The sequence below is a fragment of the Caretta caretta genome, chromosome 1 (genome assembly GCF_965140235.1).
Source record: "Caretta caretta isolate rCarCar2 chromosome 1, rCarCar1.hap1, whole genome shotgun sequence".
NCBI lineage: Eukaryota > Metazoa > Chordata > Testudines > Cheloniidae > Caretta > Caretta caretta.
The window spans coordinates 37,431,362-37,455,344 of record NC_134206.1 but is presented as its reverse complement, the minus strand read 5'-3'; the positions used below and the strand labels follow the sequence as shown (position 1 = coordinate 37,455,344).

General features: G+C 46.5%; 1 protein-coding gene across 12 annotated transcripts in view; it reads right to left on the bottom strand.

The window, feature by feature from the left end:
* ELMOD1 (ELMO domain containing 1) overlaps nucleotides 1-14,999 on the bottom strand; it is a 67,132-nt gene extending 52,133 nt beyond the window's left edge. For 3 of the 12 annotated variants that reach the window (XM_048844612.2, XM_048844587.2, XM_048844672.2), the window contains exons 1-3: nucleotides 14,814-14,999; nucleotides 14,198-14,282; nucleotides 5,286-5,489 (exon numbers count right to left, since the gene is read on the bottom strand). The gene's annotated coding sequence lies outside the window, so the exon portion shown is untranslated. Of the gene's footprint in view, nucleotides 1-5,285; nucleotides 5,490-14,197; nucleotides 14,616-14,813 lie in introns of those variants that run through there. The other 9 variants (XM_048844635.2, XM_048844605.2, XM_048844645.2 and 6 more) reach the window with 7 other exon arrangements.
* Nucleotides 15,000-23,983: the final 8,984 nt, after the last annotated feature.

Below are 23,983 nucleotides of genomic sequence, written 5' to 3'. Positions count from 1 at the left end.
TTAAGTTCATTGCCTGCAAGTCAAGAATGCTTACATTTCTGTCTGTGCCAAAAAATAAAAATAAACAAAAACCTCTGTGGGCGATATGGTACAAGGGCAGCACACACTACCAGATTTGTTGGAAGAGCCAGAGAAGAAAATGCTATAAATAAAGGTTTACAGCACATCTTGGATTAGCAGCAATGAGACACTTTTTAAAGAAATAATATTTTTTATAGCAAATATTGACTTTTAGCTCTTAAATGATTCTTACGGTTGATTATATCTTGCCATGCTAGATGGAAACAAACAGCAGTCTGAAAGGTTAAGATTTGCTAGAGGCAGAGATAAATCAAAGGTAAACTGCTAGATTTCACATCTTAACTCTCAAGTCCTGGTTTTGTTAAGAAAAAAAAGAGTCCCCTAGACACAACTGAAGAAAGAAAATCACCCTATTCAAATACAATTTAATTTCACAAAGAAAAAGAAAGAAAACCAGCACAGTTTTGTTTGTTTCACAGAGGCCTAAGCATGCATTTGACTAGCAAACTCATCTGACTCACTAATGCTTATTCTAGAATTTCAAAGTCTTATGTTTGAGTCATAAGAAAACATCAGTGCTGAAAATGCAGTGTACTGATAATACACAGGTGACCCATGATGAAGGCGTAGAGGTGACTCCACATCAATAGAAAACTTGTAATTGTTGCTGGTCTCTTTTTTTAATGGGATGTAGCTAATCAGCACAAATCATGTCATTTGTTGTTGAAACTGCCTCGCTAAAGAAAATATGGGAGTTGTACAAGGTTGTTTGTTTTGGTTTCGAGAGTCAGCCATTTTAGAATCTCCAGAATCTAAACTTTTTCATTTAAAAAGTATTAAGTCGAGTCCTTATGGTTGCAAAGTAACGGTCACATCATGAACTGAGTTTAACCAACATCGTGATCTCTGCCTCAGACATGGTCTACACTAGCAAAATTAGTCAGTTTAACAACATCAATTAGAGGTGTGAAAAATCTGCACACCCCTGAATGGCACAGTTAAGCTGACCTAAGTCCCCGTGTAGACAGTGCAAGGACGACAAAAGAATTCTTCTGTTGACGTAGCTACTGCCTCTCGGGAAGTGGATTACCTGTGCCAGTGGGAAAACTCCTCCTACTGCCATTGGCACAGGTGTCGTCTATGCTGAAATGCTGCAGTGGCGCAGCTGTGCTGCTGTAGCATTTTAAGTGCAGGCAAGCCCTCTGCCTGCAGATGGTCTGGAGCAGTATCTGTAAAAGGTGTGATGCCCCTCATTCACCGCAACAGTGTTTGTGAGGAAGGACTGTCCACTGGTTAGAGTGCTAGCCTAGGGCATGGGAGACCTGCATTCAATTTCTGCTCTGCCACAAACATCCTTTGACACCCTGGGCAAGTCACTTCATCTCTCCGGTCCTCCATTCCCCATCTGTAAAACGGGGATAACAGCCCTTCCCTGCCTCCCAGAGGCATTGCAAGGATAAATATGTTAGAGATTGGGAGGCGTTCAGATACTATGGCAGTGGGGCCATGCAAGAACCTTAGATAGGCACATAACTGAAACCTAATGATGTTAGTTCAGTGGTTCTCAAACTGTGGGTTGGGACCCCAAAGTGGTCATGACCCTGTTTTACTGGGGTCACCATAGCTGAAGCCCGAGCCCAACTGCCCGCGGTTGAAGCCTGAGGGCTTTAGCCCAGGGTGGGGGGAGCGGCGCTCAGGTTAGAGGTCCCCTGCCTGGGGCTGAAGCCCTTGGGCTTGGGCGCCAGGGCAGTGGGGCTTGGGCTTTGCTCCCCTCCCCCCACATGGGGCAGTGGGGCTCGGGCAGGCTCAGGCTTCGGTCCTCCCTCCTGGGGTCATGTAGTAATTTTTGTTATCAGAAGGGAGTCATGGTGCAATGAAGTTTGAAAACCCCTGTGTTAGTGTGTATGCCAACAGCATTAACTATTTGACAAATAGCAAAAAAAAAAAAAGAGGTCAGCTGACATCACTGCATGCAAGATATAAAAGGGAACTGATTTATCACGAAGACAATCTGCAGGCAATGGTGTTTTGGCATTTCAAGTGGCTGGCAGCAGCATGGTTTGTGGGTGGAGCTAAAACTACACAATTTCCCCCCTCCCTCAATTTGGCTCCTGAGCAAACATTGTATTAGTTGCTTCAAAATGGATACAATATTACCACCAAGGCAACAAACAAAAACAATCTAGGGATCTCCAGTAGCAACACCAGGCAGTTAATTGGGAAATCAAAGCTTAAATTTTGACTCATTCAATCTTCTACTTCCTGAATCTGTAGAAGACTGAGCATTTCAAATTCATCCTGCAGCATCAGAGCTTAAGTTCAAACATTGCATTTCCAGAGCACCCCTTTGTCAGGTGGTACATATAACGTCATAGATGGTGCCAGATTTAAACTCAATCTTTCCTAGCCCTGTGCAGATTTTCCCATGGCAGAAGAACAGGTGATGTATGGTTTGGCTGGAACAGGAAGCTAAGTAACCATGACCAGGTTTTACATTGTGAGATCAAACTCTTTTCCCTTGCAAAGGACAAAACTTGCCTAAATGAAAGTTTATTCGTCTTATTCGAAAGCAGTAAAAATTTCAAAACCTGACAATTTCAACTCTCTTCTTTCATAACTTCTTTCCCATGCTACGTAATTTATAAAGACATTTCAAAATTAGCTGGTTTCATTTACGAAAGTCACAAAGGTGCACTCATAGCAGTTCATTGTTATCATGGCTTGTTCACAACAGTATGTTTTTAAAAAATTCACAACGATCATCCAATGTGTATTATTCCTGTCATTTGTATTTATATAAAGAGAATGATAAATGGTATTTTGCGTACAATGTCTGAGATTTGACTTCTTTAAAAATATATATATACACACATATGTCCATGAATTTTGCCTCTTTTACTCTAACTTCATTGTGTCCTCTGTTAAAGATTGCCCTGGCAAAAGCGAAGCACAGTGGTACGGGGATACCATCACAAGCACCAAGCAGCCATTTGGACAACTGTTCCAAACTGCAAAATGCTGCTGCCCAATTTTTATTTATTTTGCTTTCTTGGTCCTCTGCTTACTGTCGACAAGAGTTGAAGGCCATGGTACCTTTGCTCCAGTTTTGTCCTCATTACTGACTCCTAAAAGCAACTGAATTCTAGGATTGCCTGAGATCTTTGACAATTCCTTGTACACAACAGTTTATGGGAATGATAAGCATTGGCATCCTTCCGATAACAATGGGTCAAAGGTACAAATGCATCCCTGGTGTGACTCAGTTGAATTTGGTGGAATTATACAAAGGACAAGTATCTTCTGTGAGGTTTGCTTGTAGCAAACAGGATTAAATTAACCATTCAATTAATGCTGAACAAGTTGCCAGTCAATAAGCACTTTAATTGCCTTCACACTGATTTTGGGTAACAACTGACATGAACATCTAAGTCTTACCAAAGAGATGCAACCGGACACTGCAGGACAGCCCTTTAAGGTGAAAGGAAGATAATGCAACAGCACCATCTAGAAATTCAGGGAAACTCCAACATGATTCGTGTTGATCGAGCAGAAATCCTTCATATAGTGAAAAGCTCTCCTACCATTGCATCCGGAATGCTTTTGTGGTAGTGACAACTTTACCCTGATGCTACAGGAGGCAGACAAGCTGAAACGGGGTGCGAGAGAGAAAACTATCCTTGTGTTAACATTTCATGGAGCCAAACGACTGCAGCAGGACCCAGGATGTACCTTACTCCAGTAAAGTGAGCCACTACACAACAGTTCTGCAGACGGATGGCACAGAGGAGCGTTATGTTTCTGAAGCACTGATATCCTCTGGTGGAAAGTGCTAACTATTTACTACAGTGCCTCTATGGATTGCAGGACTCCAGACACAGCTAACGAGCAATATACAATGAACCTCTCCTGATGAGTCTGCAGTTGAGCTGACTCAGAAATGAGAAACAGTTCTTTAGGAAATTCTGTGGCCTATTGATTTGGTTCCTACTTGGTGCTCAATGAGCTGTTCTGCATGCCGCGGAAACCAGAACAATTCTGTGTGTATGTATGTGACCTTGCTGGGAGCCCTGACTGTGTGCACAATGCACAGCAAAACACATTTTATGGATTACATTGTCGAGCAAGCTTTAAGTCTTAACAGGGTTGGAAAGAGATCTATATGCCTATGGTGAGTAGGAAGTATTCCCAAGCAAGTGTCTTCAACTTCTGCAGACTGTAAGCTTTAATTTTATTTTAAATGTTTGTAGATTGTAAAGCAAACATGCCAAATGTGAACCTGGTATAAACTGATTTAGGGGCATCTTCCCAAGGCTGCAAACAGGCTCAGTGCTTCTGCTGCTCCTGATCATTTCCCCAACCTGCAGCAGTCACCATAGTCTTGTCAGTTTTCACTGTCCCTATTCACAACCCTCTGACTAACCATGAACTGAGGCGAATTAGGTCAATTTCACTCTTCTGCTGCTTGAGATCCCTGAGCAGCACCAGAGGCAGGCACTGAAGCTAGTCATAGAAGAAGAAAACCTGAACAAGGAAGCTATGAGTTGAGTAGGGTAGTGGGAACATTTACAGAGAGTAGCAGAAACAGCCCACCCTCACAGCAGCCAGGCAACTGAGACCTCAGTGGGGCTTGAGGGGACTAAGAGCAGAGACAGAGAATGTTTTTGTCTCCACTGCAGAAGAAAGAAGGTTTTGGAGACCAGGAAAGAGATTCCAATTTGTCAGTCAACTAATAGGCAGAGACGGATATGAAATACAAAGTCATCAAGCGGGGTCCAGGAACAGCACCCTGGTAGGAATCACACACCATGCTCCTTTCCCAGCAACTGAGAAAGGGATGTGTGGAAAGAAAGGGCTGTTTCTCATCAGGGTGTTACCTCTGGTCAGTGACTATTCCCACTCCCACCCCCCTCTTACGCTGTTAAGTGTCTGGTAAAATTTCCAAGCTACATGTGAGAGTTGGTGTGTGTGTGGGAGGGAGATATTGTGTTGACAAATAGATTTTTAGTATAAATAGAGTCAGGAAGAAGGCAAAAAACACAATATGGCAGGGGAAAGAGAACGCTGTAAGTGATTAAAGGGAGATAAAAGGAATATAAGAGATACAACATGATCTACTGAAGGAAAGAAGAAGCAGAGTAAAGTCAGGAAGAGTAAGGCCTGGTCTACACTGGGGGGGGGGGGAATTGATCTAAGATACGCAACTTCAGCTACAAGAATAGCGTAGCTGAAGTCGACATATCCTAGGTCGACTTAGAATCACTTACTTCGCATCCTCGCAGCGCGGGATCGACGGCTGCCGCTCCCCCATCGACTCCGCTTCCGCCTCTCGCCGTGGTGGAGTTCCGGAGTTGACGGCAGAGTGATCGGGGATCGATTTATCGCATCTACACTAGATGCGATAAATTGATCCCCGATAGATCAAATGCTACCCGCCAGTCTGGCAGGTAGTGTAGACGTGGCCTTAGAAGCTATAATTAAAGCAAGAGAATCAGCAGTAAATGACTTTTTTAAAAAGTTCATTAAATAGAAAGTTGATTGACAGCTTTACCATTATATTACTCAAAATCCAATTGTACACAAACACAACCATAACTCTGCAAAGAATATGTAGGTGAAGATATTTTCAGCCCACCAGTAGGTAGGTATTGGGCAAAATTTTCAAGCTCTGTCTTTTTATCACTTTACATAGATGTATTTTCAACATTAGTTTCATAGTCTTTTTTATTGAAAAGGAAAAAAAGTGAACAGTCACAGAAGCCCAAGTCTCCAGAAAATGTATGATAGGAAATATGATGAGAATTCAGTAAGGATGTACAGTCCATGCCATCTTAGAGATTGTGACCTACGTGCTGAAGCTGATAGCGATAACCTTGGCGGGAGAAAGATCTTATAGTTGCATTGTAGCGAATGACAGCTGTGATCCTGCATCTTTGTCATATTATGGAATGAGTCATAGATACTAAGGTCAGAAGGGACCATTATGATCATCTAGTCTGACCTCCTGCACAACGCAGGCCACAGAATTTCACCCACCCACTCCTGCGAAAAACCTCTCACCTATGTCTGAGCTATTGAAGTCCTATACAACCAAATAATTTGTTCATAGAACATAGTAACACCAATGTAGAAGTTCCAGACTTCACAAGAATAGGAGGGTAGAATTTCTTATGAGCACCAGCATCGCTTGTGAAAGAGAGTCTAACACTTCACAAATATCTGTAGGGAAAGTGATCTGGGCCTATGTCACGGAGTCACCAGGCCAATGCTCTGGAACTACTCCATACAAAGCCAGTCAGGACTCTGGGGTAGCATGCCTCCTCTCGCTGAGCATACTGTCTCCAGGGCAAGAAGCTTACACAGCTTTCACCTTCCTGGGTCTGACCTCAGAGCATTCAGCATCCCCTTCCACACCATGCGCTTCCCACAGCAAATCCGCCCAGGCAGGGCTCCTGGGGAAGCCAGAGGGCCCTGCACCCCAACTCCTGCAGTCAGCAGTGACTCTCAGCCAGCAAGTAGAACAGAAGGGTTTATTAGTTGACAGGAACAGCGTAGAACAGAACTTGCTACCACAGAAATCAGTGACTTTCAGCCAAGTCCATCTTGGGGAGTCCTGGGCCAGATGCCCTGGACTCCCCCCATTCCAGTTCCCCACAGCAGACTGACAGATTCCAAAGACCCAACCTCAGACACCCCATTGCTCCTCCTTATTCTCTTTGTCTCGCTTCCTAGGGCAAAGAGTCACCTAGTTGCATCCACCTATTGGGTCTCGGGTTACAAAGGGCACCAGTCAGAGCATACTTGCAGACAGCTGGTGCAGCCTCACCTGCCCCAGAGGTCTCAGCCAAAGTCACATACCCCTATTCCCACCACTGAGGTATTTGTGCAGCACACAGGGAAACTGAGGCACACAGTATTCATGCGAAACAGTAAAACTCACATAGGTGCACATACAACATAAGGGAAAATCCCCACTTTCTCACAGCCTGATCTCCCCATGAACTTTTACAATAGCTTATGTGATAATGTACATGACATGAGCTATGTTCCATCAGTTGCTCTTGTGATGAGGAAACTCTGCAAGATGAAACTCATAGAATTCCCTCCCTTTCACTTGGATTTCCCCCACAGAAACCATGAGATGTCTCTTCATTTGTAAGTTTCAGTTTCATTCTGCATACTATGATTTTTTTCCTTCTCTTTTTCATAGGAAGCAGCTATAGCTGCAGCATGCAACCTGCAGATAACACAATGAATGTTTCAGAGCTACATTTCCCCTTCTGCACCACACAAACAAGGCTGAATAAGGTTTTTCATTTTATCTTTATCCAGTGCCAGGTACGGTACAAACACAGAGTGATAGTTCTTGCCCCCAAGAACCTGGAATCTACACAGATAAGACAGGCAATGGGTGGAAAGAGAAACATGGCTGCCTCACAAAGGCCCCTTGAGTTTTGACCAGGGTGCCCTTGCGGAGTGGTTTCCATACACAGTAGGTACGTGGGAGGCTTGTTGTGAAGTCATTGTTCCCTTTTTAGCTCAAGTCCAGGGTGTAAAGATACGAGGGCGAGCACAATTCCATATCTCCTGATAGAAGCAAAGGGAGAGTTCCCCTTCTCCTCCCTGGTTTGGGCAAGCTATGCTCCCCTCTCCTCTTTGACTGGTGCGATGAGAGTTCCCCTCACTCTGTCCCCTAAACCAGCTCTCCTCACGTCTTCTCACCATTGCCTGTGCCAGGGACTATCAAATCTCCGTAAGTTAACAATGGGGAAAGATCCGCTCAAAGAAATAATTCTCTCGGCTATGTTCCAAAGAACCAGAACTTGTTTCATTGTACACGTCCAGGTCACCAATGTTATTGATACCTGGGGAAAGATCCGCTCAAAGAAATAATTCTCTCGGCTATGTTCCAAAGAACCAGAACTTGTTTCATTGTACACGTCCAGGTCACCAATGTTATTGATACCTGCAGGAAACAGGGTGACTGAAAAATGTCAGTTATCAGCAGTGCTGTAGTTTTGTCAAGGCAAGTTTGGAGAAAAAGCTGTCCTGTTTAGTATGATGATCACCATGTCAGAGTCACAGAAACTGAGAATTTTCAAGAACTACAGGCACTGGTTTCGTAAAAAGAAAAGGAGTACTTGTGGCACCTTAGAGACTACCAGGCACTGGTTTGTACCCAAAGTGTTTCCATTCTTTGTAAAAAGAAAAGGAGTACTTGTGGCACCTTAGAGACTAACACATTTATTTGAGCATAAGCTTTTGTGAGCTTCAGCTCACTTCATCAGACGCATTCAGTGGAGTGTAACCCCCAAGGAGATTACCTAGATTCCTGGGGCTCTGTCTGCCGGCCACTCAGGGAGAGGCACGCTGTCCCTGGTAGGGAGGGGGAGCCAAGGCAGACTCAGAGTCTGCCTGGGAGTGAGATGCCCTTCCCAGGAAACTCAGGAAAGGGGAGAAGTCATTTTTTGAGACAGTCTGGAGCCAGCCAGGGCAAGGGCAAGACTGGCTGTGTGGGGAGCTGGTGAGTCCCAGGCCTGCATGCAGGGTTCCCCCTGAGAACTGGCCTCTAGGGACCTGAAAGCAAGATCCCTCAGCTGGGCTTTTCCTTCTCCACTGATGACTCCCAGTCTGTAGAGTTTTGCTGGGAAACTTCCCCAGCCAGGCTGAGTTAGCTCTCCAGCTCCCTAGGGGAGACCGGTTACCACATGGTCAGCTCCGCTCTGTCTGCTAGTCCAGGGCTGCTGCCTGCTGTAAATGAGTCTGGACACTAGGGTAGCAGACTACAGTTTGGATTTTAGTACAGTTGTGTAATCTGCACCTTGAGCCCTGCACCACTTTGTGGTGAGGGGAGATCCTGGGACCGAAGCAGCCTGATTCCTGCCTGAAGAGGATCCCTGCCAGCAGAGATGAGCCCCTCCGCAGTGACCGAGTCCAGAGTCATCTCTGAACCTGAGGATCATTCATGGAGTTTGTGAGTGCACCATCTTTTAGTCAGTCAGTCAGGGAAATTGTTTTGGGGACTCCCTACTCCCTGAACTGTGTCCTCAAGCCAGGGAGTAAGGGTTTGGGGATTTTATAACCTGCTGCATATTAAACATGTGGAGGGACTTACCACCTCCTCCCACTTGTGAGTCCTTTGGGTTGTACTGAACCCAGTCAGCCAGACTGCTCAACCACTGCAGAGACGATATCGGGGTCATAGGTCACCAAGGGCCCCAACAAAGTACGCGTACCAACGGGACACTAATTTTACATTTGCTACATCAGGTCCTGTGACTGGGGAAAGACACGGGTATTATCAGCATGGGTACCAGTGACCCTAAGAATTGTGTTTTACCCTGTTATGTTATATTTGTCTTCTGTTAAGTATATACAATGTATTCAACACAGTAATTATATTAGTGCTATTTCCTGGGGGTCTCCAACTATCAAGTAAGTGGGGGTTACCATATGGTTAGAATTTTCCTCCTAAGCTGCCCTGGTGACCAGGAAGGGGCAAGGGAGGTGGAGGCACCGCCAAATAAAATCATAGGGAAAAATAAAGAAGATACACCCTGCTGAGTGAGTGGCAGGATCCAGACCTGTCCATCAAAACCTGTAAGCAGATTGGCATTAAAGAAGGTAACTGGGTGGAGAGGGGGCACTACATTAGCACGTACCAGTCCTCCTTGTTGGCACTGTGATCATAAAGGATAGTTGACATACAAGTTGCCACACTACAGATGGATATACTCTCATGACCTGAAACACTGTGGAGGAGGGCGAGAAGCAGATCCCATATTTTTTCTTTTTCCATCATATTTGCATAATATTGTTTATGCAAGTAACGGATACCAAGGCCACTTAGTCAATGCAAAGACTTCCATTAACGTCTATGTATTTTGGAAATGGCCCATAAAGCAACCTGTTCCTGGTTCATGCAGGGCACCATCATGAACACAGCATGACCTGGAACCTATTTGCGTTCTTTTCCTTCTCTAAATTGAATGACTTCAGACACGTACTACTGGCTGTAATTAGAGACTTGTTTATATGTATTATGTAAGAGGTAAAAGGTATCAGCTAGTGCAGTTCCTTTTTATTTAGGTTTAAATTTCACAGGCATGCTATGTTTTCCCCAGTTGATGTCTTCCTTCCCCAATCACCTCCATAAAAGCATTAATTGTGGATGAACAATGAATTAATGAAGAGCCAGCATGATCCAAGGGATTGTGGCCTGGGCTACGAGCCAGGAGTTCCTGAGTTCTAATCCTGGCTCTAGCATGGATTTGCTCTGCAGCCTTGGGCAAATCACTTAATCTCTGCACCTCAGTCTCACCAGCTATAGCTGATGGATAATTACAATTACCTACCTCACAGGGCTATTGTGAGGATAAACCAACAACAGTAGATTCATAGATATTAAGGTCAGAAGGGACCATTATGATCATCTAGTCTGACCTCCTGCACAATGCAGGCCACAGAATCTCACCCACTCACTCCTGCAATAAACTTCTCACCTATGTCTGAGCTATTGAAGTCCTCAAATCGTGGTTTAAAGACTTCAAGGAGCAGAGAATTCTCCAGCAAGTGACCCGTGCCCCATGCTACAGAGGAAGGTGAAAAACCTCCAGGGCCTCTTCCAATCTGCCCTGGAGGAAAATTCCTTCCCAACCCCAAATATGGCGATCAGCTGAACCCTGAGCATAGGGCAAGATTCACCAGCCAGATACCCAGGAAAGAATTCTCTATAGTAACTCAGATCCCTCTTTGTATGTATTGTAGCACTGGGGGGAGGGCTGCGTGGGTGGGGGGGCGCATAGGTGTAAGACTACAAGTGCTATTCATTTTGGGTGCAGAACCATGATTCCAGCACTCCTGTACCTGCTAAGCCCCCTCCAAGTCAGTCCTACTCCTCCAAGCACCTCTAAAATGTCACAATATCCCTCTCTTCATACATCAAGTCTACAAACCATTTTTTTAACCTCTCAGCTCCTTCTCATCACCTCTCTACCCCACAGACTTTCTTCTCAGACCCTCATCAACCTACAACTCTCAGGGTTACCCTCACCAGTATCAGTTATCCCCACTCTCCATCTTATTTCACCTAAGTCCAATCATCCGCCTTCATTTTATTCACTCCCCATTTTGGATCTCCTCAAATCACCTGGTTTCCTTTCCAGGACCTAGCAAGCCCCTTTCACACCCGCCCCCCTGGATTAGGACTCTCCTTCCTTCCATAAACTCCTGAAAATATCCTTCTCTCCCTGGGCTTGTGGTCTTATTATGATGTATACCAGGCGTGGGCAAACTTTTTGGCCCGAGGGCCACATCTGGGAATAGAAATTGTGTGGCAGGCCATGAATGCTCACAAAATTGGGTTGGATGCTGGAAGGGGTGAGGGTTCTGGTTGGGGCCAGAAATGAGGAGTTCAGGGCGCGAGAGGGGGCTCCGGGCTTGGGGGTGTGTGTGAGGGCTCCGGCTGGTGGTATGGCTGGGGATGAGGAGTTTGGGGTGTAGGAGGGTGCTCCAGGGTGGGACAAAGGGGTTCGGAGGGTGGGAGCGGGATCAGGGCTGGGACAAGGGGTTGGGGCGCAGGGAGAGGCTCAGGAGTGCAGGCTCCAGATGGCGCTTACCTCAAGCAGCTCCCAGAAGCAGCAGTATGTCCCTTCTCTGGCTCCTACACAGAGGCATGGCCAGGTGGCTCTCCACGCTGCCCCATCTGCAGGCACCGCCGCAATAGCTCCCATTGGCGGAGGTTCCTGGCCAATGGGAGCTGCGGGGGCAGCACTTGGGGTGGGGGCAGTGTGCAGAGCAGAGCCCCTGGCTGCCCCTATGTGTAGGAGCTGGAGAGGGGCCATGCTGCTGCTTCCAGGAGCGGCCCTCAACCCTGCTCCCTGGCTGGAGTGCCAGAGCGGGGCAAGCCCCAGACCCTGCTCCCCAGAGAGTGCTTGAGGGCCAGATTAAAATAGCTGGCGGGCCAGATCCGGCCACCAGACCGTAGTTTGCCCACCCCTGATCTATATCATCAAGCAACAAAGACTACCGAGGAGCATCAGACAAACCGTCTTCTCAATGAGGCTTAGCAGACATTCATGAATGGTACAGAGACCAACTCTCCCAATGACCCAGTGGGCATTTAGAACCAGTAGGACTTGCTCTCCAGCCAGCCCAGATTTTTCTTCTCGTATCTTTGTGAAAGTGCTGCAAGTGGTCCATGGAGCAAACAAAGATCTCCTGTGTCTGGTTTTGTGCATCTTATACCTCCTCTATATAGCCACCTGGAACCTTGTGTACCTTACTGCTCCCACTACTGAGCTACATTGCTGCTAGCAACGGTGGGAGCGTTAAAAGAAAAGACAGCTAGTGCAGCACAGCCTTGAAGTGCCATAGCTGAAGTATGGTTTAGCATTCTGGCTGTGTTAGCAGTACTAGTCTCATCAGGTTATGATTCTGTGGAAAGGACAACAGAAAGATCTTTTGTCATTTAACAAAATGCTTTGCTACATAGAACGAAGGACAGTATCTATCTACTGAAACTTTGTGCAACGCCTGTCCTGTGGGCTCTGACTCACAAAGGGTTAAGAGGCACTTTCTACACTGCTCCATGATAACTCGATATACAGACCGATTCCCTGAAATGCAACAAAGCTAGCAGGAAATTTAAACGTGTTTTGTGGGAAATCTGTAGCATTCATTCATATTCAACGGTTTCCTGAAGTTTTTTCTACAAATGGCCATTTGTCTTAATGTGAAATATAACATCTCTGAAAAACAATGCATAGCAGTTTCAGGCAAGAATCTAGATAGGCAATAAATAATCTATTCCAAAAGATGAAGTTGAAAACCACACTTAACATTTCTTGCAACAGCGTTCACCGAAATAATACACCAACTCTAAAAACTAAGACATCTGGATTCTTCATGCTTGGCTTAGAAATGTGACTATCCCAAAGATAATTTTAAAGGTAACCACAGAAAGATGCTATTGTCTACTGTATCACTGCTCCTAAGATCTAATTTATTTATCACCATGTAACAGGATGAAAGGCATCCTCCCAGAAATTACTACACGTAGGCATCAGTACTCAATAAAGCAAGACGAGCAGCACATGCATAGTGAACCATTTCAACTATTCATGGCTGGACAAGTACACAAAATAGTTCTTTCACTGTGTAACCAGATGTTTGTAACAGGAGATAACAATAAACCAGCAGCAGTGCACCTGGGAAATATATGTCGTATAGAAAGGAAATTTAACTTTATTTCCTCTATTTTATTTCTATGTTACTTCAGTTTTCCACTCTCCAAAACGGTGTCCCCAATTTAAAAGTGATCGCTGGGTTTACAACCACAAAAGCATGAAGATAAATAATTTCTCTCAAGCATTTTCTAAAATGGCTCCTTTGTTTCAAATGCCTTTGTCACCAGAACTGTTTGTTATCTGAATGTTGAGCTGCTGGGTCTCGGACTGTAACAGTACTTCTCATCAATTATTGAATACACTGTGGCCTCTTTCCTCTAATACTTTTTTTTAAAAAGGTAGGAGAGGTCAAGGAAAAGGGTAGAGGTTGGTGGGGGATATAAACCTGAAGGTTACAATTATGTTGATTCCGAGCAAACTTTAGAATGAAGACTGTAATATCTCGGGGGTTCGCATGACATAAGCACCCCAAGGGGCCTGATTCTGATCTCATAGCAGTATAATTCCATTGACTCCAGTGGAGTTATTCACAATGGTGCAACGGAGATCAAATCCGGCCTCAGGTGTTTCTCTCTGCTTTCCACCATATTGGCAACTCCACTTGTATTAGGATGGTTGTCAAACCATCTGCATGACACAAACACTGCAGAGCTGCAGAGCAAGGCACCTGGATATCTGCCCAGAATTTGCTACAGCCCCCTCAGTGCTTTAGGATTTTTTGTTTGTGTGCTTAAGTCCAAGAAGCAACCTAATTTCTCTACCACATAAAATCCAACTGAAATCCCAAAGTCCAAAATGTAAAGGGACAAACTTTAACTCCAAAGATTTTAAGGACAGTTACTCAACTAAATTCCAAAAGAAAAGGAGACTTTTCACGCCAGTTCTAGAGGATTACGAATGTGTGTCACTGGGCTAGACACCCACGGTCACTATACAAATGTAGAGCATTCTGCCAAGGATAAAAATAAAACCCTCTTTTCCCCAGCACTTACCTTCGCTGGCTACTCCCTCTCCTGACAATGACCTGGGAAAGGATACGGCCGTGAGTAGCTGCCCTGGTACGAAGACAGGCTGGAACTACAGTAACCAGAGTCATCGGATAATCATAAGCTCAAAGAAATTGCTCCACGCACTATGGTTTACAGCCCTGCCACAAGCCTTCAGCGATCACCGCAGCATCCCCCGTTCCCGGCCCACGGAGCAGGCAGGGAAGCCGCTGCCCATCTGGCTGCGATGCGGATGGCACCGGGGGGCTGCCGGGCGAGACCCCCCCCCCCGCACCCCAGGAGCTCGCGCCTCTCCAGGATCCGATACACCGTCGCTAGGCGACCTGCACGGGGCTTGCTGCTGCTGAGCCCAGCCCCAGCCGCTGAGAGCAAAGAGCGGGAGGCGGCTGCTACCGGGCTACAGGATACACAATGCACCACGCCCGGGAGGCTGCACAACCATAAGCGGGGAGACATGCAAAATGCGCGGGGGTGAGGGAGGGGGTACACACTGTTGCTGGGTCTGTCTGGCAGGGCACCCTGCTGCCAGGCTCCGTCCAGGGCAGCGCGGCCGCGTGCAGGGGGAGGGGGGATCTGCAAGGCGCCCGTGCGGCTCCCTCACCTCTCTCCTGCCCGCGGCGGGTGCTAGGGTCCCATAGCGCCGCGGAGCCGCCGCCTCCGCCGCTCGCCAGCCTCCCCCCACTCGGCAGCTGCCGCAATGAGCCGCGGGTTCGGCTGCCCCGGGAAGAGGCTGCACCGAGGCGCTGCCGGAATGTGGGTCAGCAGCAGCCTGGGCGCGGGGCGGGGCGGGGCGGGCGCAGGAGCCGCGGGCGGGGAACGGGGTGCGGCTGCCACCTACTGGCGAGGGCGGAGGCGGCGGGGCTGAGAAAGGGGGGTCAAGCGCCTGCGGCTCCTGCGTGCCCTGGGGCAGGCGGGGCATTGCCCGAGGCCCCTGCGTGAGCTGGGGAACGCCTGCCATAGCACCTCCCCCCCCAGCAGAAAAGATAGAAACTGACATGCCTTGAGGGAGAGGTTTTCCCTGGCTGACATTAGCCCTTATCCCCAGCGCTCTACAGACATTAAGGGATCAGGGCTGCAAGGTGAGACCGTTCTGGCCCTCATCCACCAAATCATTTAAGCACCTGCCTAACACTGAAATGAATGGGCCTGCTTGAAGTTAATCATGTGCTCAGCACCTTAAAAGATTGAGGCCTGAGCGAGGGTCTGATTTTATGGGCACGGTTTTGCACTGGGGATAAACTGCATTCACTGTTCTGTGCCCACTGTCAGTCCATGCTTTTTTCCCTGGCAATGTGTTGCCTACACACTTTATTGTAGGCATTGAACTGCAAGCTCAGCAAAAGTATGATAAAAATGCTACATCCAAAAATAATTCTTTGAGTAGTGGACTACAGCAGTCTTAATTGCATTAGTCATACTTACTGCATGCAGGCACTAGAAATGTGCTGGTGTACTTTGTACTGTATATGACTTTTTGGTTCCCTTTTCCCTGGGCTCCTACTGAGTGGCATTTACACTTAGCCAAGTGTAAGGGGACTGTTGCTCCCTTACTAACATTCAGTGGGGGTGTTTTGGTTAGCTAGCTCCCAGCACTAAAAGAGGAAGGGTCTATGGGAAACCAGGACCCTGAGGTTGGTAGTCCCCAGGAACAATGGGGAGAGGCCAATGCTCCAGGTCAGCCTGAATGACAGGGCGGGCAAGCTAATCAGAGAGTCAGAAGGCCCCGTCCTCCATGTGAGCTGGAATTGGCTGGGTCAGACAGAGTGGGGTTAAGCTACAGAGAAAGGAGGGGCGCAAGCTGAGCTGGGAAGCAGAGCTGTGCCCGATCCAGAGAGAGCAGACCCTGTCCTGGGAGCAGAGCTGCAGCCCCAAAGCCAGAGGCACAGCCCAGAGAGAGCAGACTGGCCCTGGGAGGAGAGCTGCAGCAACCAGAGCCAGAGGGGCCAGAAAAGCAGCCCAGGAAGCAGGTCAGTGCTGGGAGCAGAGTCACAGAAGCAGCCTGCAGAGCAGATTTGTCCTGGGAGCAGAGCTGTAGCAACCAGAGGCAGAGAGGCCAGAGAAGTAGCCCAGGGAGCTGGAGGCAGAGCAGCAGCAGTGCTGAGACAGAGTGGTGGAGCTGGGGCTGGAGCAGTCCGGAGCTGGGTGCGGTGAGAGCGAGGGGGACCCTGGGCAGTGGGCCCAGCACAGGGAGACGCCTCACCCAAGAGGCTCTGCAGGCCAGGCTTGGATCGTAACCCCGACAGGGCGGGGGTGACTCTGGGAAGAAGGGTCCTGTCACTTACAGCCTGAGACCACCACTAGAGCAAGTGTCCAACCCACAGCATCCCTGCAGCACAGCCAGGGCCTGAGAGGAAGGCCTGGGACTTTCAAGGAACAGACGGTGAACTGGCCTGACATTCCAGAGACACTGTTTGTGATGTTCCCTGCCACAGAGCGGGTTGATGTGTTTCCTTTAACCTTTCCATTTTTCCTTATTCTTTTTAAAATTGTTGATTAACTAACTTGCATTTGCTTTAAATTGTATGTAATGGTCAGTGGGTCAGAGAAGTGCCCAGTGCAGAGAGAGTACCCCGGAGTGGGGACACCCTAGCCCCTGTTCTAGGTGACCACAGCAGGGTTGGAATCCTGGCCCCTGCCTTGTTGGGGTTACGAGGACTCTGCCAGACAGGAGAGTGGAAGGGGAGTGCTCAAGGGCAGGGAGGCCACTGGGTAAAGGAAGTGGGAGCGAGGACTCAGATCCTTTCGCTAGCCCACTTCACCGGGGTAGTGCAGAAGCCAGGAAAGTTCCCCACAATAGCGGGACTATTCTCCCGCTTACACAAGGCAACCCTCTAACAGGTATCCCCACGTGCCCTTCTCAGGAAGGGGCAGAAGGTTCTCTGCTCTTCAAGGACCTAGCACAGGGACTGAACCTTAAACAATCGAAGGTCACAGTTCTGCATTCTGATCTATGCAGGCATTCTGCTGTTCCCAGGCAGAGCCCCATTGATTTAAATGGGGCTTCACGTGGGTGCAGCAGTCTGCTCAGTTAGGATCGATTTGTTCTAAATAGAAATGAGGATAGAGGAAAAAGAGGATTAAAGCAAAAGAAATGGGCTGCATAGCATATCTAGTCCTTCAGCTGGCAAAAAATAAACTGATGTTGGTACAATTCAAGTCATTACAGCATTTATAAAGACCAAATAACTTCTAGCTAGCCTGTCCCTTTCTTCTATGTCCCCTTTATTGGCTAACCTGCCAGTGAGATGCCCCTGCCCACTAACTAAACTGTCATCTGCTGCTTTCCCCTGTCTCCCACCACCATGCATATCAGGTGTCTTGGATCCCTCCCCCTCACCACACCCCTATGGTAGCCTGTGATCCTTTTGATCTTCAAAGTGTCAACCTGTTCAACATAAACCCAGGCATTCAAGCAAAGATATTTACATAGGTGTCCCCTTTAAGGGAAGATGACAATTGTTTCTTTCATGAAATGTCCACAGAATGCTTTAAAGTCTCTCACTATTATTATAATTGCCATTGGGTAAACAGATCTAGATTCCAGCTTTTCCTCCAGTTAGATAGATTTCTCCAGCTATTTCTCTGAAGCTGTATGCATGCAGACTTTCAGCCCACATTGGTATCCATCCACTGTCCATTTGCTTGTCTGGTGTTGGAGGAAGTCCCTGGGGAGGCTAATTAACCTCTTTTCAAATGTTTCCCATCCCTGACCAAAGATGTGACCTCGAAAATAGCTCACTGCCTGCCTGTTAAAGAGGCAAGGCTTATATTTCTTTTAATTCCATTTTTACCAGTTATTTTTTCTCTATATCAAATATTACATCCACAAATCTTTGCTAAAAATGTTGAGGTTGCAAAATCAGGCACTCAGTAGTTAGGAAATGCCAGAATTAAGGCTGCATGTGCAACTTTAATTCAGCTCCCTTGTGTGTATATATTATGACACAATCACATATTGTGTTTTTTCCACAGAAGTGCTCTCAGTTCTGATACCTCATCCCCAGCAGCTGGGAGAAGCAATTGCAGGGAAAGCCCTGTTCAGCCTTGTGCAGGCCTAGGCTGTATTCTGGAGAATAATCAGTACAGATGAACACTTTGAGGAATTTAGCTGCCAAACTCTAACAAATCTTTACTGACCATGTACAAACTGGGATATTTCAGAAGCCTATAACTTGGTCATATTTGAATGAGTCCTCATAGAGAGAGCAACAAGCACATCCCTGACACCAGAGCAACACTCCCGACCCCTTCCTGAAATGTCAAGCCCTTGTTCTAAAGCATGGATGTGATAGAGCTTCTTACGAAAATGATTGTAAGGTTTTTGAGTGGTTTTTTTTTTTTTTTTAACATGGGCAAAACAGTGTAGTGTTACCCCTCAGTGGCTAACCAAAAATTTGGGGGGGTTGTAGGTGTTCCAGTTGGGAATAGAAATTTACAGTGGAGTCTTGTGTTTTCTTTGATGCAACCTTGTTTTTTATAAGCAACATACAGTCCTTTTTCTGTGAACACACAGGGAATCAAGTAGCAGGATACAAACAGTTCCCTTGTTTGTGGTTCCAAGCCTGCCTTTCCAGGCAACAATCTGTACCGGGAAAGCATTTTCTGTTAGCTTTATCTCATGGCTACATCATTATGCTTCCATGCTGTATCTGCTTAGCTTTTTCACTCTGCTGTTTTGCTTCTGTCTGCCTCTGCTTGTGTATTCTGTCTCTGTCCCACCCAGACACATTCACATACGCAAAGATTGTGGTGCTCTCTCCTCAAAGTCCGAATTATTGGATGGTCTTGCACTTGCCCTTGTTTTGGGTGGGGCTTTTTAGCTATTTTTCATCTAGTGGAGGTCAAAATAGTTTAGAAGAGGTTTAAACCAATCAATTTAACAGTATTTTTCCCTAATGTTATTCTCAGGTACATTCCTTTTTTTAACTGAAATTAAAACAAAAAACCTTAGCCTGAGGCAGACGCCTGGCATGGAGAATTTCAGTTCAAATGGTTTAAGTTTGGCAAAGTGATAAGCAACTGAAAACAGATTCGTACCATGGGAAGTGTTGGCCACCTTAAAAATAGATGGTGCTTCCAGGCCCTCCTATAATGAATCATTCACAGATTAAAATCAATAGGCCTGATCAGGGCCGTCCTTACCCATACTCAAAGTACGCAGCTGCGTAGGGCACCAGGAAATTTGGGGCACCACCCTGCACAGCTGTGTGCTGCCCCAGCCCCACCTCCACTCCCCTGAGCTCTGCAGCAGGGCGGGGGCTGCACTCATCATCAGTGGGAAGTGCAGCGACCCTGCCCCAGCCGTGCCACCGGTGAGTGCTGGGGGGGTGGTTCCCCCCTGTCGCCAAGCCAACCCCCCTCTCCCCCGTGGAGGCCTGGGGCCAATCCCCTTGGCCCCCCCTGCAGAGGCCTGGGGCCCCACACACACACCCAGAATTGCTGGGGATGGCCCTGGGCCTGACCCTCAATTACACTGCTACAATCCCTTTATATGCCCCTGAGAAGACCCTGCACATGGAGCCTCCTCAGCCCTTGTACAGCTGGCATAAGGGTGCTATGCCAGCCTTGCTCCAAGCTCCTGCATCTAAGGGACATATCAGGAGTATGAAGGGGAGGGATGGGGAGCACACTGCACTACAGTGATTCTGTTCTTCTTGAAGCCTGTAGGAAGCTGTGGGAACCAGAATGCAAGTTAAACCAACTCAGTGCTGCTCTAATGTGCACTGGTCAACACAATGGCCCCTGAATGGTTCCATGAATCTACAGGGAGCACAAATGTGACTTAGAGCCACTTTCTCGCACAACCGACCCCCCATTTTTTCCAACTCATGGACCAAAATAACTGAGAATCAGGTCCAGTCTGTCACATAGGCCATCTTCCAGCCCAAAGAACAGCCTAAATCTCCCAAGGCAGACCTGCATTCTACAAAATCTGGTCTCTAACATAGCAGATGTTAATAGGTAAACAGGGCTACTAGGATGTTCATAAAACTCCCAATAAGAAACAGAACACCCCGGCCATCTGTATAAAATCTTGTGCCCAGGAAATTTGTGGAATGTCTGCCTACACCTATGCACTTAGAAATGGTAAAAACTGTAAAAATAAACAAACACATTCAGCAGAAAAATACAAGCTCCCAGTAGTTGAGTAATGTCACACTCTCCCAGCAATGGCTCATGGAACCTGCTGGGAGTCATAAGGAAAGAGCAAGGTCACCCGCAAGATTAATTTCTTATTGGAAAGAAGGTGACAGGAGCAGCAACAAAAGCATATACCAGCTCAGATGTTAATGTAAATCAAAAGCCAAAGCTACTTATTATTTCGGATGGGAAAGTTTTGTTGTTGCACATTTGACTGATGGGGACAAGGTTGACACAAACTGTGTATAATATGCCCCTATGAAGAACTTATGATTTTAACACCTACAAGCAATGTTCCTTCCTCATTGCCAGTGCCACTCAGCTACCATTAAGACACTGAAGTTGCTATTCAGTTAGTTTTCATGGGAAGCCAGCGCTTATATAGCTTTTATTTTCTCTTTGTCAAGTATAAAGTAGCATTTTACATTTTGTAACAAATACAGCTAGTAATTGAAATATTTTAGTTGTATAATCTGTTACTTCAGATATACTATAAGAAGAAAATATTTTGTCCAACACTGAAGTACTCATAAGAACTGCAATAGAAGAGGGAGAGGAAGCAAGAGTGACGCTAGATGAGTGTAAATACCTTCCTTCCTGGAGGGAGTGTACGTCCCTCTGGAGATACATTTTCTTACTTTAGTTTTTTAAACAAAGTCAATAGCCCCGATTCTTAGTTCCGTTCAAACCCTACCACCTTTGCACCTGCCCTCATTCTGGGAGCTGGCAGGGGATTGCCCATCACTTGGCATAAATTTGAGCAGCTTCAGGGCTGCTTTAATTTACACTCAGTTGCCTATGGCTTCGAGGGGGCATTTTGGCAGCAGAGACCAGTCAGAGCACAGCTGGTCACACCCTCTTCCTCAGTCATTCCATTGACACATTCCCTGTGTCAAGAGCTGTTTGCCATCCAGAAGTCCTTATTCCCTAGTGACTAGATCTGCTGTCTTTATGTCATAAGTGACTTAATGGATCTTAATGCAATAGGCAACTGGGCCCAGTTTTATCATACATTTAATAGAAGTGTGCTGCCACATACAATGAAACTGCTGATAGTGGAGAAGCAGCAGTGGAATAAACACAGCTGAACCGACAGCTCGTGTCTTTATTATTGCAGCAGTTCCCTAACTGTGAAAGACAGATTAAATTAAGGTGATGATCAGACTTCCCAGATTGAGGGAATGTGCTGCTTTAGCAAGTCTGTCCTGGTATCCCAGCCTGTTGAAATATGTTTTCTCCCAGTTTCAATCTAAACAGACATCTGACCTCGGCCCATCTGCACAGCTCCTCCTCCCCTACAGCCACCCAACCCAAGCTCCACGTCAGGATAAACTAGGTGCAACTGTGCTTGGTCCTGGCATGGGACCTTCTAGTCAGCAGCTGAATGCAGATGTGTGATGAAATTAAGGCACCCCAAATCCAGGTCCCCACCAGATTGTAAAAGACTATGCTTTAGTGAATCTCACACCACAGTGTGTACAATAATTCACTTGACAATAGCACTCAGCACAGAGAGAGCTGAGCCACAAGTCGTTGTTTGAAGAGGAAGAAAGGACACCAGGGGTGTCAAGGTTCCTCCCCCACTCTGAACTCTAGGGTACAGATGTGGGGACCTGCATGAAAAAACCTCCTAAGCTTATCTTTACCAGCTTAGGTCAAAACTTGCCCAAGGTACAAAATATTCCCCCCGTTGTCCTTGGACTGGCCGCTACCACCACCAAACTAATACTGGTTACTGGGGAAGAGCTGTTTGGACGCGTCTTTCCCCCCAAAATACTTCCCAAAACCCTGCACCCCACTTCCTGGACAAGGTTTGGTAAAAAGCCTCACCAATTTGCCTAGGTGACTACAGACCCAGACCCTTGGATCTTAAGAACAATGAACAATCCTCCCAACACTTGCACCCCCCCTTTCCTGGGAAACGTTGGATAAAAAGCCTCACCAATTTGCATAGGTGACCACAGACCCAAACCCTTGGATCTGAGAACAATGAAAAAGCATTCAGTTTTTTACAAGAAGACTTTTAATAAAAAATAGAAGTAAATAGAAATAAAGAAATCCCTCCTGTAAAATCAGGATGGTAGATATCTTACAGGGTAATTAGATTCAAAAACATAGAGAACCCCTCTAGGCAAAACCTTAAGTTACAAAAAAGATACACAGACAGAAATAGTTATTCTATTCAGCACAATGCTTTTCTCAGCCATTTAAAGAAATCATAATCTAACACATACCTAGCTAGATTACTTACTAAAAGTTCTAAGACTCCATTCCTGGTCTATCCCCGGCCAAGACCCAGCATACAGACAGACCGAGACCCTTTGTTTCTCTCCCTCCTCCCAGCTTTTGAAAGTATCTTGTCTCCTCATTGGTCATTTTGGTCAGGTGCCAGCGAGGTTACCTTTAGCTTCTTAACCCTTTACAGGTGAGAGGAGCTTTCCCCTGGCCAGGAGGGATTTCAAAGGGGTTTACCCTTCCCTTTATATTTATGACAAGGGGTCACTGCAGAGGAGAATGTATGGTCTCCAGGAGGCTGGTAGGATGACCAGGCACCCCATAATAAGGACCCTAACCATCCAAAGCTTCAGTTTAAAGGGTTCAAAGCAAACCCAACTCCTAGCTGCCAAGCTTGGCCATATACCCTAGTGACTAGCACTTGTAATATAACCAGCCCCCTGACCCCAGCAGTGAAAGACTTCTACATTCTCCCATAACAAGTCCTTTATATTAAGGTTCTTTACTATTTGCATAGGCAGCTAGAGCTTTAGTTTATACCCGGGTAGATTGATTTAAATCAAAGCAATTTAAAATCACTGATTTTAATAATGATTTAAATCAGCAATCAGGAAACCTTGATTTGATCATCGATTTTAATCTTGTTTTGCATTTGTACTTTTTAGGGGTTTTTTTTGTTTTTTTTTTTGTTTTTTAGGAAGAGATTCTCATTAGGTGGTAACCATTAAAACATATTATTTGCCACTAACTGTAACTTTTCCATAAATTTGGTGCTCTATTTTGCTACCCAGGAGGACACATTATATCTGTGAACATTTATTTAAGCAAATATATATCTTTACTTACATTTATTCAGATTCTTACTTTACTTATTTATTTAGCATGTGCTTATTCTTACTTTCATAGACGCCGACTGGAGCACCCATGGAGAAAAATTAGCGGGTGCTCAGCACCCACCAGCAGCCAAGCTCTCCCCTCTTCCCCCTGCCCCCCAGCGTCTCTCCCACGCCAGTAGCCCCACTGATCACTTCTCCTCCCTCCCTCCTGCCGCAAACAGCTGTTTCGGGGTGTGCAGGTAGGCTCCAGGAGGGAGGGGGAAGAGTGGGGACGTGGAGCGCGTTGGGGAGGGGGTGGAAAGAGGCGGGGCGGGAGAAGACCAGGATCAGGTAGAGGTGGGGTGGGATAGGGAGTTGGAGGAAGGGGTGTAGTGGGGGCGGGGCCTGGGCGGGGGGGGGGGTCGAGCACCCCCCAGGTAGAGGGGAAGTCGGTGCCTATGCTTACTTTTACATGTTTTATTATGTTAGAAAATGGTGAGTTATTCATTTCTTGTTTACTAGATTATGATTTATATTTTACTTGTGATTTTTGTCAAGTCCTCTTTGAATGGAAATTCAT